The sequence below is a fragment of the Battus philenor genome, unplaced genomic scaffold (assembly GCF_028537555.1).
Source record: "Battus philenor isolate CCGP_79_NKW_IND1 unplaced genomic scaffold, ilBatPhil1.0.hap1 SCAF_14, whole genome shotgun sequence".
NCBI classification, from domain to species: Eukaryota; Metazoa; Arthropoda; class Insecta; order Lepidoptera; family Papilionidae; genus Battus; species Battus philenor.
In genome coordinates, this window is record NW_027181676.1 from 2,355,809 (window position 1) to 2,369,604 (window position 13,796).

General features: G+C 31.4%; 1 protein-coding gene across 3 annotated transcripts in view; it reads right to left on the reverse strand.

Annotated features, from left to right (window-relative positions):
- The window catches only part of LOC137933842 (uncharacterized), an 86,915-nt gene extending 75,608 nt beyond the window's left edge, over positions 1–11,307 (reverse strand). For all 3 annotated transcript variants that reach the window (XM_068777910.1, XM_068777909.1, XM_068777908.1), the window contains exon 1: positions 11,091–11,307. The gene's annotated coding sequence lies outside the window, so the exon portion shown is untranslated. The remainder of the gene's footprint in view (positions 1–11,090) is intronic.
- Between the last annotated feature and the right edge of the window lie 2,489 nt (positions 11,308–13,796).

Sequence of the window (13,796 nt, forward strand, 5' to 3'; positions counted from 1 at the left end):
ACTTTTCGCACGTAAATGTTTATATGTATCTATATATATATATATATCTATATATAAGTATTCTTGTATGTCTCTCATCCCCATCCAATGATTGTCTGGTAAAGATCGCCTCTAGCGTTAACACCGCCTTTTGTACCATATGAATTGTTTTATTTCCCTCTATTTTTGTCTATGGTGTATAAAAAAGTATTAATAAATGATAATAAATCTTAACTTCGTGAGTAAAAAACATTAAACATTTTTTTATCAAAATGTAAGACTACTTTATTAACACGTCCCCTTGTTCAATTTTTTTCTACAGTCACGTACAACTAAGTGATCCGAAAAATGAAATATAAATGTAAATCTTTTACCGAATACAGCGTAAATATGATCCGACCGAAATATGACCGAATATATCGTTAAGAATAATAATCAGGTTTCTACAGAAAACACGAATATTAGCTTTGAGTTAGTTGAATTTTCTTTTAGTATATTTCTTGTCCGTCTGTCCATGCGGGTCACGTTGTAAGCATTTGTAAGCAACTCTGTTTACTTACGACTTCATAATGGAACTAGCCTTCATTATATAGTAGGTCCTTGCTTGTGGGAATATTTCGCTATTCGCCTTGTTATTTTCAAGGTTTTTCGTTTTTTGATCACTTTATATAGGCTGATTGTAAATAGGTGTAAATGGTTTGACGTAATAAATATCACAAATAAAACATATAATAACCTATATGAATATCGAATTAATATACAATGTAATACATGAAATACTAAATCGCTTATTTAACAAAAGTTCTGACATACGAAACACTAAAGACGTTAAAAATACCGGTTCATAATACTATGTTTACATAATTAAACCTAACCTAATTTAATGTTTTTATTTAACATAAAAAGGTTTAAACCTTTTGGTAACGTCTTGTTGAATCTACCGCCTGTTCGGATAATAAATGCCTCAAACTTAAGAACTAGGGAAAGAAACTGAACAGAATTCTATATATATAAAATCACAAAATATTTCCAAAGTATGTATGCTGTCTTCTATGAAGTCATTTACAGTTTAGTAACACTGAACACAGACCTTCTTTAACATTTTCTGTGTGAGTGTGAGCTTTATGAGTGCCATCTGGCATCCAAATGTGAAAATGTATACATTTCCCATATAAAGTTTTTGGTCATTGTTGCAGCAGCTTTACTCCACTGTGGTATGATACCATAATACAGCGAAATATTTAAAATTTGGCGCGAAATGAATGTATGTCCAGAAAAGTTGCAGGAAAGTAAAGTAACATCACCTCGCTACTTAGCCAAGGAGACCGACAGATCCTTTTGGAGTACTGTAGAATATTCGGAACAGTAATAAGAATGAATAAGACGTAAATCAACAGAAGAGAGATAAATATTCTGACCAAACTGTGAAAAACCAAAATACAAAATGTGATATAGAAATGTACAATACTCTAGGATAGTAACAAAATACATACAAAATAAAGTTTAGATAAATATACAATTAGTAAAATATAAAAATTAGGAATCGTTACAGTATTTTGGAGGGAAGACGAAGAAAGAGAGGCGATGTATGATAGGTAACAAGTTATGGAAACAAATGGAAGAAAAGGACAAAAAAGGAGCATGGAAATAACAAAATTCATGGAAAAATTCATAGTAAATAATATTACTGCTTATACACGGCAAGGAAGAGGTCTCCAAAAACAGGGGCCAAAAATACCATGAAAGCAGCTAAAACATAGTTTATACGAACTATTGGAATAGGAAACGAAATTGGTCCAATGTAACTGTTCATCGATAAACAATACGAGTGCTCGTCGAATTTTTGGCCAATTAAGCTATTGAAGCTTTTACTGTAGCTTAATTGATTGCACTCGATCCAAAACTGCGCGACAATGAGTATTTGGACTCTCAGTTTAAACAACTAACATCTGTCAGGAATATAAACAATTAAATGTATGCGTTATTTGTACGAAAAGTATTGATATATTATTTTTTAAAAATTAAAATAGGTAGTACTGGCCAGACATTTATGTTGTATTTAAAAAGTCATAAAATGATCTGTATAGCGACCGTCACCGCCTTCATTAAAATTCAAACACAAATTCAAAATATTTTTATTCAAATAAGCATTTACACGAACTTGAATCATCAGTTATTTTCACATATTAATAAGTAAGTTACCACCGGCTCGGACTATTATATATTTGCTGAGATCCTGTCAGAAACTAAACTGTTGTTTAAGTATGAAAAGGACTAATATATAGCTACTTCCGCTATGTAGCAGTAGTCATGTAATAAAGTGCACCGCCCGCCAGCCTGCTGATAAATGTGCATGCGGCAAACAATGCGAAACACAACTACCACCGTTAAATCACTCAACACGTGTTTTACCCCTCGACGGGGCATCCTCAGGAGTAATGTTACACCGATTAGTGCCAAACACTGAGTCTTATCTATCTAATATATTTATAATCTAGTCTAATAAAGTCTAAAGCACTAATCGGTGCTACATAGCGGAAGAAGATATATATAAGTCCTTTTCTTACTTAGAATGGACTTCCGCAAAGTAACGGCTGAATATATTAGGTAAACTGCTGCTGTTTTTAAAAGAAATTTATTAATGTTCGACGCATACGGTTATAATATTAATCGCGTAGATGAATCAACAAATCAAATCCCAAATATTTCTATCCAAAACTTTTATGCTATAATAAGATTAATTTAATAATATTTAAATTATACAAGAGATTGTAAACTTAAAATAAACTTACGATCGCAACTCTCAGTTCTCCACAGCTGGCTTACCACGCAAGGCAATACACTAGTATATTTTATGCTTGATTTAAAAAAGTAAAAGGTTTTTTTTCACTTAAAAAACAATTTTTAGCAATTTATAATCTCAGAGCGTTTGAATCTCTAGGGATATATTTAATATAATAGATATTTACCACGTTACCATATTTATTCTCAGTTGTATAAATAATTTCGGAAAATAAGATCAGCAAACACATTTTTTTTTGTAAGAGAAGGATAAATAAGTAACACTAGTTGCTTACGCAAAGTTGATACATCATTTTTGAGACGGGAAAGATGCTATAATAAAACCCCGAAGCAATTTACAATTTATCCGCGAAAGAATTCAAAGCTTTTATTAAAGAAAGATTGATAAATACATCTAATTATTGTATTAAAGATTATATACAAAACAAATATGCCTAGGTTTAGTATCTGTCTTTCATGTGATAAAAAGAAAACTTATGAAATGTAAAAATTGTAGAATAACCTTTTCAAAGAGTAATTATTGTTTCTTGTTTGTTTATTCTCGATAAGATTATCATTCTACTTCCAGCAGAAGTGTGTAGAAAATAAGAAGAAGAAAGAAGGGATCCAATAATACTATGTATAAATATAAATAATATCAAAGCTTTGTGGTTTTGAAAATGTTAAACTTAGCGTATTTGAAAAAACAAATATCATTTTTACTATAAAAAATTTAAAAATCATACATCGTTGTTAATATGTAATAATTGGATAGGCTTTTAATGTAACCGAAGCGGACATTTGCCCTGGAAATTTAAAAAAATAACGATCTCCTTAAACGTTCTCGTCGGCACACGAGGCAAAGGTGCGTAAAGCGCGCCTCTCGGAAAACTATGTCAGCGATATGTCCACGAAATTGCCGCCGCAAGAGCGAAGTCTCTAAAAGTTAGCAGGGCGAAAAAAGACGCACGGAAATTAAAAAAAAATATTACTACTCTCCTAAATTATTCAGTAATTTTTACTTCAAAAATCAGTAAAATTTAATACGGTATAACTAAAACAAACCACGACCTGATGGTTTTGGACTGTCATAGAATGGACATTAAGACGACAGACATTTAGCCGACACAAAAAAGTCCGAAATGATATTTCTAAGACTTTATTTTAGTATTATATAGTCTTCATTTATGTATTATTATAAGTCTATTTGTGCATCATTACAATACAATAAGAAGGTAGAGTATGCAATTAACGCAATGGTGGTACAAAAAGCATGTTAATAAAATATCTATGGAGGGATATACTTTAATCGCCACGCTTGGCAGACGAGTGTGTGTGTATTATAGTACGTAGAGAACGCTGCTGAGAATCCTTTAGAAACTTGTTTGAGAGCAATGTCAATCCTATATGTGAATTACATAAGATTGTACCTCGGGAATCCAACTTACGACCTGTAGCAATTCTCCGTTCTCGACCGCTAAGCTACCAGTGCTCACATATGAATAACATAGATAAATAATCGAACCCGCGACCTACAATTGTAAGTCACACTTCATAACTAAATAATACTGGTTAACAAACTTTATATAGTACGACATCCTTAGCTAAAGTGTGAAGTCTTGTACTAAATTAATTTTCCCGCCGTCTTGAATCTGGTACGATGTTGGGTTACTTCATTTTCTAATAAAACCTATCGAGTTTACTAAAACAGAAGTTTCGATATTTCTTTACTTCTGGTCGGGAATAGTTTAAGTGCACAACTTTTACATTGCATTTATACAGCAGAATTTTTTATTCTATTTTTGGATAGTAAGAAACCTTGTCATTACCCAAGTCTTTGTTAACAACTGTCTTCGACGTATTCTCGGTATATACAAGCCTGAGAAAGTCTCCAACGTAGACCTCTGGAAACGCTGCGGTGAGATGCCGATCGACCAGCAGATCAAACACCGCAAATGGAACTGCATAGGCCACACGCTCCAAAGGTACCCTGATCACATATCGAGGCAAGCCCTAGAATGGAATCCTCAAGGAAAGCGAAGACGTGGCCGCCCAAAGTAAACCAGGCGGCGGACGATCACTGCAGAAGTATAGGCAGCTGAAATTACTTGGAGCGAAGTAATGCGCGAGGTTCAAGACTGCTCGGGATGGTGAGGTATTGTGAACGCTCTCTGCCCGATCTCGGGGACATAGGAATAAATGATAGCCTAGTCACGATCTCTTAACTCAATATCGAAACTAAATTCTCCAAAATATTTTTTTTCTATCACTCAGAAGAGACCAATAAACTTCTTACTTATATTTTGAATTTTGTATTACAATATGTACTAAATTTAATATAACCTAAATTATATGTAAACCTAGAATTATATCGAAAAAACTTAAAGTTACAATAACATTAACTTAAGATAACTCATTTATTCGGTGCTGTCTATTCTCTTGTACACAGTAATAGATGTAATAAAGTTTATAATATTTAGTTGCTTTAGGTGGTAAGTACCGGAAATCGTCAACCATATGCTACTATTGTGGTAACGAAGAAGGTACGGCTCAACACACACTTGAGGAATGTACAGCTTGGAATATCAGTCTCTACTTGTCCACAAGCAGTCTGATTATGGTCATAAGTGATTTCAATAATAAACCAAAAGGTAGAGTTTTTATTTTTAAATTAATTTAGATGCAAATGCGTATTTATTTGCCAAAACCACTTACTGTAAATCTGATGTTTTAACGGTTAAACATAAAATGTTTTATTATCAAGAACGTATTTAATCTACTCAAAGATTAAGATAAGGCAAAATGAGTTCGTAGCTTATATACCTTTGTCTATACAATCATACATTTTTTAAATCTACAGGATGTTTGGTAATGGGTAGAAAAACTTTAGACGTTTGAATGTATAGCTCTACACATATCATAAGCTTTACGGCTTTTACACCTAATTCCAACCACCCTGGTTAAATTAATCACTCTGAAATATATTTCATTAATTTATTTTAAAAATGGCAAATAGCTTCTGGAAATACGAAGGCTATAGGAGCAGATATTATACAATAATAAATTAAAAAAAAATAGCAGATGGCGTAAAAGTAATGTTATAATGTGAATTTGTATTAATTTTTACAAATGGCACCAAATGTCACTGTGTTTTACTATTTATTAGAATGTAGATAATTAATTGTGCATAAGCGATATACATCCCAAGGATGTAAAGTTATTATAACTGCTTATTTAATGTTATGTGCTCGAACGATGAACCCTTTGAGCGCCTCGTATACTCTGCGATGTTTTGCGAGCAACAATTCAAATTTCCTTAAATCAACCAGCATTATGCATTAACTCGAGAAGTGACCATTTGAGTGATACATTTTTTGTCCAATGAATATCATCAATATTATACTTTTAATATATCCAACAGAGGATATTTTAATTCATATATTATAGATATTTTAATTCATAATAAAATGGCTGCCGGCTCAAATAATGACATTACTTTTGCACCACCTGTTAGTGATCTGAATTCTAAAAACGAATTTTTTTACTGTTCACTTATAACTATGATTTTTGGGTATCATACGATAATTGAGAGAAAAGACCTCTGTTATAATCACTTTACAGCCTTTATACCTATAAACAAATATCCTGTATATGGTATATATGCCGTTACCGATATATATGTAAATATATATACATATATATAATCCAGAATTAACAATTTGCTTAATAGAAGTAACTATTAACTTTGTCTACACTGTCCTTCGCAAGTTCCAGACATTGTAGAGGGTTTATGTAAGGCAAATTATTATTACAAACTGTATTTTACAACTGTATTGTAACATGTAAATCGCTCCTATTTATTCTATTCTAAAGATTTAATGACTCTTTATTTAAATTATGGAAATTCGTGTATATTTCAAAATAAATTATCTCAGCGAATTCTACTCGAACATTTAATTTATAATTTTCATGTCTTGTGTCTTGTAATTTTCCTTTTACGTAACATCATCGTGTCTGCCGTAAGACGTCCAAAGATGGTCATAGGCCTACCCCATAGACTTTCGGTTGAACCGGTTGGTACCATCCTGCATCCAGTGTCTTCAAATGATCATAATTAAGTTGTCTGTCCACCTTGTAGGGGTGGTCGTCCTGCATGTGCGCATTCATGGTCTCCTCACCAGAACAGTTTTAAGTCCGTACAACCATCAGTTGTATATGCTTCATAGCTCAACCACTACCACTTCTATTTGCAAATCCGTTCATATTCGTTCATCTACGGATCTCCTCTTTACAATGTCAAGGTTTTACATTTTGTTCGCTTCAGTTTGACTTTATGTTACAAATATTTAAAACTTTTAGCCCGGGTTCAATAGAATAGTAGCAGTGGGGGCCTTTTATTATCTACTCAATACCAACCCGAGTAGAGCAGCATCGCAAAGCATTCTCGTGTTAATGCGGTAAAGTCAATATGCTGAAGGGAGGCACAGCTTCCTCCATGGATGTGTATTAGCATACTGAAAGGCAGCTGTGAGTTACATATTAGATCCGGCGGCCCTTAAATATTGTATCCATCCAGGTTTCCCATCGACACAAAATAAAAAGGTTTCAAATATTTAAATTAAGATGTCATTCTAATAAAAATTAAGAAGATAGAAAAAGAAATCCCATCGATAATTTATAGATGTTTGAATAATTTAAAACTCAAACTCCTTCGCAATAAAAAAGGTGGTTGATAAACTATCAACGTCATGTTACTTACAGGCAATATTAAAGTCATTGTTCGTTTGCACAATAAAACTAATTTGCCTATAGTTCCTTCATGTATTAGATACATATATTGAAAGGCCTCGCATAGCATGTTTAAGATTGTTTTGGATAGAATATAGATTGTCTTAAAAGGGTATAAAGAAACATAATTTTATACAATTAATATTTTTCGAGATCTGAATTTGTTCATACAGAATTCTCTCTAGTCGTGTTCTTTTCAATAGATGGACCTACTGCAAGATATAGAAATCCTCCCGAGATATATGGAGGATATACAATAATCGCCACGCTTAGGACGCGGGTTGGTGATCACAATATGGAATTATGGCAAGCAGAGATCGCTGCTGCCCATCATCTGGAAGCTTGTTTGTGAGCAAAGATAATCCTATATAATAAATGCACAAGTTTGAATTATACATAAGACTGTGTATACATATGTTAGATACGTATGCATGTATGTTTAAGTATGTATGTCTATGTATGTTTATGTATATTTATGTTCATTTGTTTGTGAATATGTATTTTTTTGTACATGTGAACTACCCTTTATAAGTACTATTATCCTTTCCTTACTATGGTTGTCTGTAAGAGATTGCCTTGTGTGATAAGACCGCCCATTGTACTTTTCTGTATATTATGGTATCTGTATATTATGTATCTTATCGTGTACAATAAAGAATATTAAATAAAAAAAATAAAAATGAGACTGGTTTCCAAAACTAGAACCTACAATCGCAATACCTCGTATTCCCTCTATAACGCTGTATATTTAATAAAGCGTTTTTATATTATGCGATTTTATGTCTGACAAGTAGCAAATATTATTATCTATAGCGCGGGGATTTACCTCGTTATATTTCTATAAATTTATAATGATCTGTACAAGTTCATAATCAATTGCGTGTACGTCATGATTTATGATCAATTTCACTGGTTATTTTTAGTATCATTGACTTTAGTTATGTTCTAATTTATGATTATTCAATTGTTAATTTGTACAGAAAATGTCAACAATTAAATGCCAAGTACTACCTGCAAATTGGACTAATTAAAAGAGGTTGTTTATGTATATATCTAGATATAAACACATGGCTCTTTCGTCATCATTTAAGCTATACCACGTCCATTTCTAGACAAGCTTCGCTGTCATAGATTGATAATAGGACAAGTTTGAAGTGGCCTGTATCCATCATCTTCCTACGGCTTTAACAAGGTCATCTGTTCACCATGAGACGCTTGAGCTTAGGTAAAATCCCATAACGTGAATCATAAAACAACAAAATACATATACATAAATTGTCCTTCCGGACTAAAGTAAAATAGAGTTGAACGAACATTTAGTCATTAATCACAAAGTAATGCTAAAACGCTGTCAGTATAAATAGTTACAAAATACAATTTTACTCATTAATGACCGTTACATGTGTATTTTACAATTTTCTTCAGCATTTGCGAACATTTATATACACTTGGAATCTTGATTATTATATATACAGGGTGATTAGTTATAAAAGCACTCAAGAGGAGAATTTAAATTTCATTTGTTTGCTTTAAAGCTGTGAAAGCTACTTTCAATTACCCTGTAAAAAATGATCACTGTAAAACATGTGTCTGCTAATTAACTATGGCAGTACAAAATTCAAAGGGCGTGGTTGTCGTTTCACCCCATAGACGCCTACTGCAAGGTCTAGGCTTCACTCGAAGATATCTATGTGGGATATAAAATAATCAAAACACTTGGCAGGTGGGTTAACGATCACAGTGTGGTATTATGGTACGCAAAGGAAGCTACTGCCCATCATCTGAACATAGTTTATGAGCTGTGGCAATCCTATAAAATTAATGTACAAAATGTGAATTATATATAAGATTGTATCCGGGGAATCAAATCCGCAATCTATTCGCAAGTCTCAGTCCTAACCACAGGGCTACTATTGCTCAGAGAGAGAAAGATGTTAAACAATAATTAGTTTTAATATAGTAATTTTGTAAACGTTTTCTTACTATTTTAACATTAAGTACGCTATTTATTATTTCTGAAACCATTGATTATTGAATAGTGTATACCATACATATTAATTGCCATTAAATAATTATTAACATCTTTAAATGACATATTTATTAAAATACATCTTAAACAACGTATGTATGCAGGCGAATTTAAAGCCTATGTCATTTTGTACGTAACCGTTTGGACGGTGCGGAGACAAATTAATGAAAATATATAAAATAAGTAAATATCATAAAAGAGAAAGAATAGAAAACTCAAAATTAGAAAGAAAATAATATCGATGATCAAAAACGCCTCATATTAACATACTAAGGAATACTACTAACTATAATGATATAAAAATATAATGTGATAAATATATTAACTATATATATATTTTATTCGCATTCAAGGCGAAGGTTTTAAGCTTGTCAAGCACCAGCTCTCAAACCTTCGTCTTGAATGTGCAACGATTCCTGATCATTCTAATATCGAGGGGGAGCACGTGCTACAGAAGAATAGATTGTATTGCGAAAGAGGAGTAAGTAAAGTCATTACTACGGGAGGGTCATTTAAGTAAACAATTTCACGAGGAGTTAATTGTTTTTTTTTTGCGTGTAATGGCTACGAACTGAAATTTAGATTATATAACAAGAAACAGCGTTTTCGACAGGCAGCCATTTTAGCTAAGAACTGTAAGAAGATATATTTACATCTATAAAACAATCATTTTTACATCAGGGGTACCGGAAAGTAATGTCGCTCTCTTAATTTAAATTCACACGACTACATTTTTAACAAGTTTTTATTTCTAATAAACAATATCTTCACCTTCGTTATCAACAAGCTCACATTTTCAATGCTGAAGCGGTAAAAATCAAACGGTTTTTCTGTAAATTATGTCGACAGAAATGATATTACTTTCCCGTGCTCCTAATATAAATAAATATTTTCAAACCAATGACATAATTTTGGAAAACCATTAATCGCGCCAAATTTATTATTATCAAAAGCCACGTATGTTATATTCATATATATGTATATTTATGTATATATATATATGTGTGTGTATATGTATATATATATATATATATATTCTACATAAAAAACCTGGTTAACTAATTTATTCATTAAGATAATAGTATATTTGTGAGCATGTAATGTTTGAATAATTTATGTAAGTACATAATTTATGAAGTGACCGCCTTATGTCTTATACAGAAATATATTGAATTAATTAGAACTTAATTTTTTCTAAAACGCTATCTGTAATATATTTTGTGGTAAGTAAAGAAAATGTACGAGTTTTTCATTTTTTTTTAAGAGTAACAATAATGTTATTCAATATAGAACATTTTAATGTTTTTATCTACGACATGTTTCTTCATTTGTCATATATTTCTTTTAGAAGCGGACGACATAAAACGCGAAACCATAATCGTAAAACAATTGACCTAAATAAAAACTGAAATGTAAAATACTTCTGCTATATTTTTAAACGAAGTTTTTGTCACTATTTTATTGCAATGGAATCCATTAAAATTAATTTAAAATTTCCACCCATGTTACAAACCTTACTACAATTACTATGTTAATAAATTTAAAACTTTTTAATTGCACTACACATCACATAATGCACTTTATTAATATAGTTACACATAAATTATATTTGTATGTTCACTAAACATTTTTATTAAACGAAAAATATTTCGCGCGCTTTTTTGACAATGACGTTTTATATTTTTTAATTCGGCGAGGCAAAAGTCATAACTCGTGCGGGAGAAGTTCCCGCGTCGAACGCGCCTTGCGGACTGAAGCGTTCGCCAGCCCGTCGAACTTCGTCGGTCACTTGGGGTGTACTATCGATGATGTCCATCTTGATAACAACCGTAACAAAGAGGTCAGGGTTCAACAAATCAGTGACGAAATTTCACTATGGTCGATCATGCTACACATATTTTTGGATACTATTTTTTTCAACTTTGAACATATATCTGTTCTATTTATTTTTTATACATCACTTTATTTCAATGGATTAATATGTTAATGTATACAGATTTATTAGGGAATAATAGTAATTAATTTTTTTAAAAAATCAAAGTATTTTAGTTGTCAAAACCATAATCCTATTTATAAAGCTCGGAATAACATTTCAAAATGACTTTTATTCGTTAATCTACAATGGCAAAAATGGAATCGATGTCTCTCTTTATCTGTGTTGAACTTATTCAGTTCATGTTGAATATAAATAGGTATAAGGATTCGATAATATTACTTATAAATACGGGGTGATTAAAATGGGGTGAATATTTAGTTCATTATTAGCAAAGCTTGAAAGCTTTTACACTTATTTCTAATCATATTATACAAAGTGATTACTTTAAAAAATCAATTTTCAATTGTAATGCGACTAGCCAATTACTTTTGGCACTAAAAAGTCTACAGGAACAGATATTAAAAAATATTTAATTTTAATAAATAGCAGAGGGCGCAAAAGTAATGTCATAATGTGAAGGTACCTTGATTTTTACAAATGACGCTATATGTCACAATAATTAATTTCAATATGTAGTAATCCAAGTTTTGAAATAGCTTTTTCACTTTTTATTATCACGTAATTTATTATTTCTAAAACCATAATTTTATTCGTAAACGCTGCCGAAGGATGCCAACTGCTTCCAATCGTTCCTATTGAAAATTTATAGGCAAGGTCTGTGTCTAGCACCGGACATCCTACGGCTGATAATGATGACGAAGGCACCGGTTTTATAGAAATTAGTGTAAGAATGCGAAACAGTACAAAAATAGGTCGAAGAGTAAACAAGAATAAATAATATAAAAGCGAAAGATCGCAACGCAACCGTGCAGATGACGGATATATGTAAAGGTATTCTTACCAGTTACAATAGCCAGTGAGATAAATTGTATATTTTCTGGTGTAAGCTCTGTCAGGCGAATATAAAATAGTGACGAAAATCTTAAATAATCATCATCTTCATCTTCACATCAGCCGAAAGACGCCAACCGCAAGGTATAGGCCTCTGCCAAAGATTGTGACGACAACCGGTGTTGAGCTGCCTGCATTCAGTTACTTCACGCAACCTTAAATATGCCGTCGGACCTTCAGAAGAGACTACTCAAATATTTAAAAGTTAAAATTAAAATAAAACGGTTTAAATATCATACTTAAATTCTGTCAAAACTATTCGATATAAAAACTATATCCTCAAAAATATGAGTGATATTTCAAACTTTGATTGTTTTATTTATACAGCGTAATAAATAAAGAAGAAAACATTTTTTTTCCAACAGCTGTACCTGACACGTATAAATTGCTTTTGACGTTTTAAATTAAAATGGACATTTATATAAACTATTGCAATATATGTGAAAACATTTTTACAAATAAAATAAATTTGACAACTGAAAACATTTTATGTATACAGCTTGACTTCTCTAGCTAAAAAGGCTTTAAAGGGGTGAATGTATAGCTCATTTGTCAGCAAAATTGCCACCTCATTAACAGACAATTAATGTATGGTACACCCTATCTAAAAACAAGTGATGTGAACAAATAATCAATAATGTAATTTTAATACAATAAGAAAAATCTTTATCAAAGTTAGGATTGGTGCATGGTAAAATTAATAAATGTTTACTATATATCCCTGCATTTTCTATTGATAGAAGTTATTGGCCTGTAGCATTCTAATAAAAAAGGTAAATTAACGTAAGTTTTTTTACAAGTATATTAGAAATAGGTTAAAAAACTTCATAGCTTTTTGCTGAAAAATAAGCTGGACATCCACCACCTAAAAGGTTTTAATAACCATTTTTCTCTGTAAAAAAAATAAAAAAAACATTACATTTACTAATTTAAACAAAAAAATTCCACCGATTATTGTTATATATTAATGAAATAGTAAATATGCAGTCAATCTATACAATCCATTAAAAATGTAATATCAAAAAAATCATATATTCTTTTTATACTTAAATATTTTTCATTGTGACACGCATTTTTAATAAAAAAAAACTCCGTAATACTTCTAAACAAGTGCCAACTAACTAGGTACGGGTTAAAAGAAAAACTAATTACGATGTGAAAATTATGAAATATATATTCAAAAGAAATTATTAATACACGCGTTAATGAAAAGCTTGGACAGGTCTTTCACTAACCAGCACACCTACTGCAGCATTCAGGTAAAATTTCATAAAAAGAATTCACTCATTAATATTTCCATAACGTTCATTTAATTCAAGATAAAATGATTTA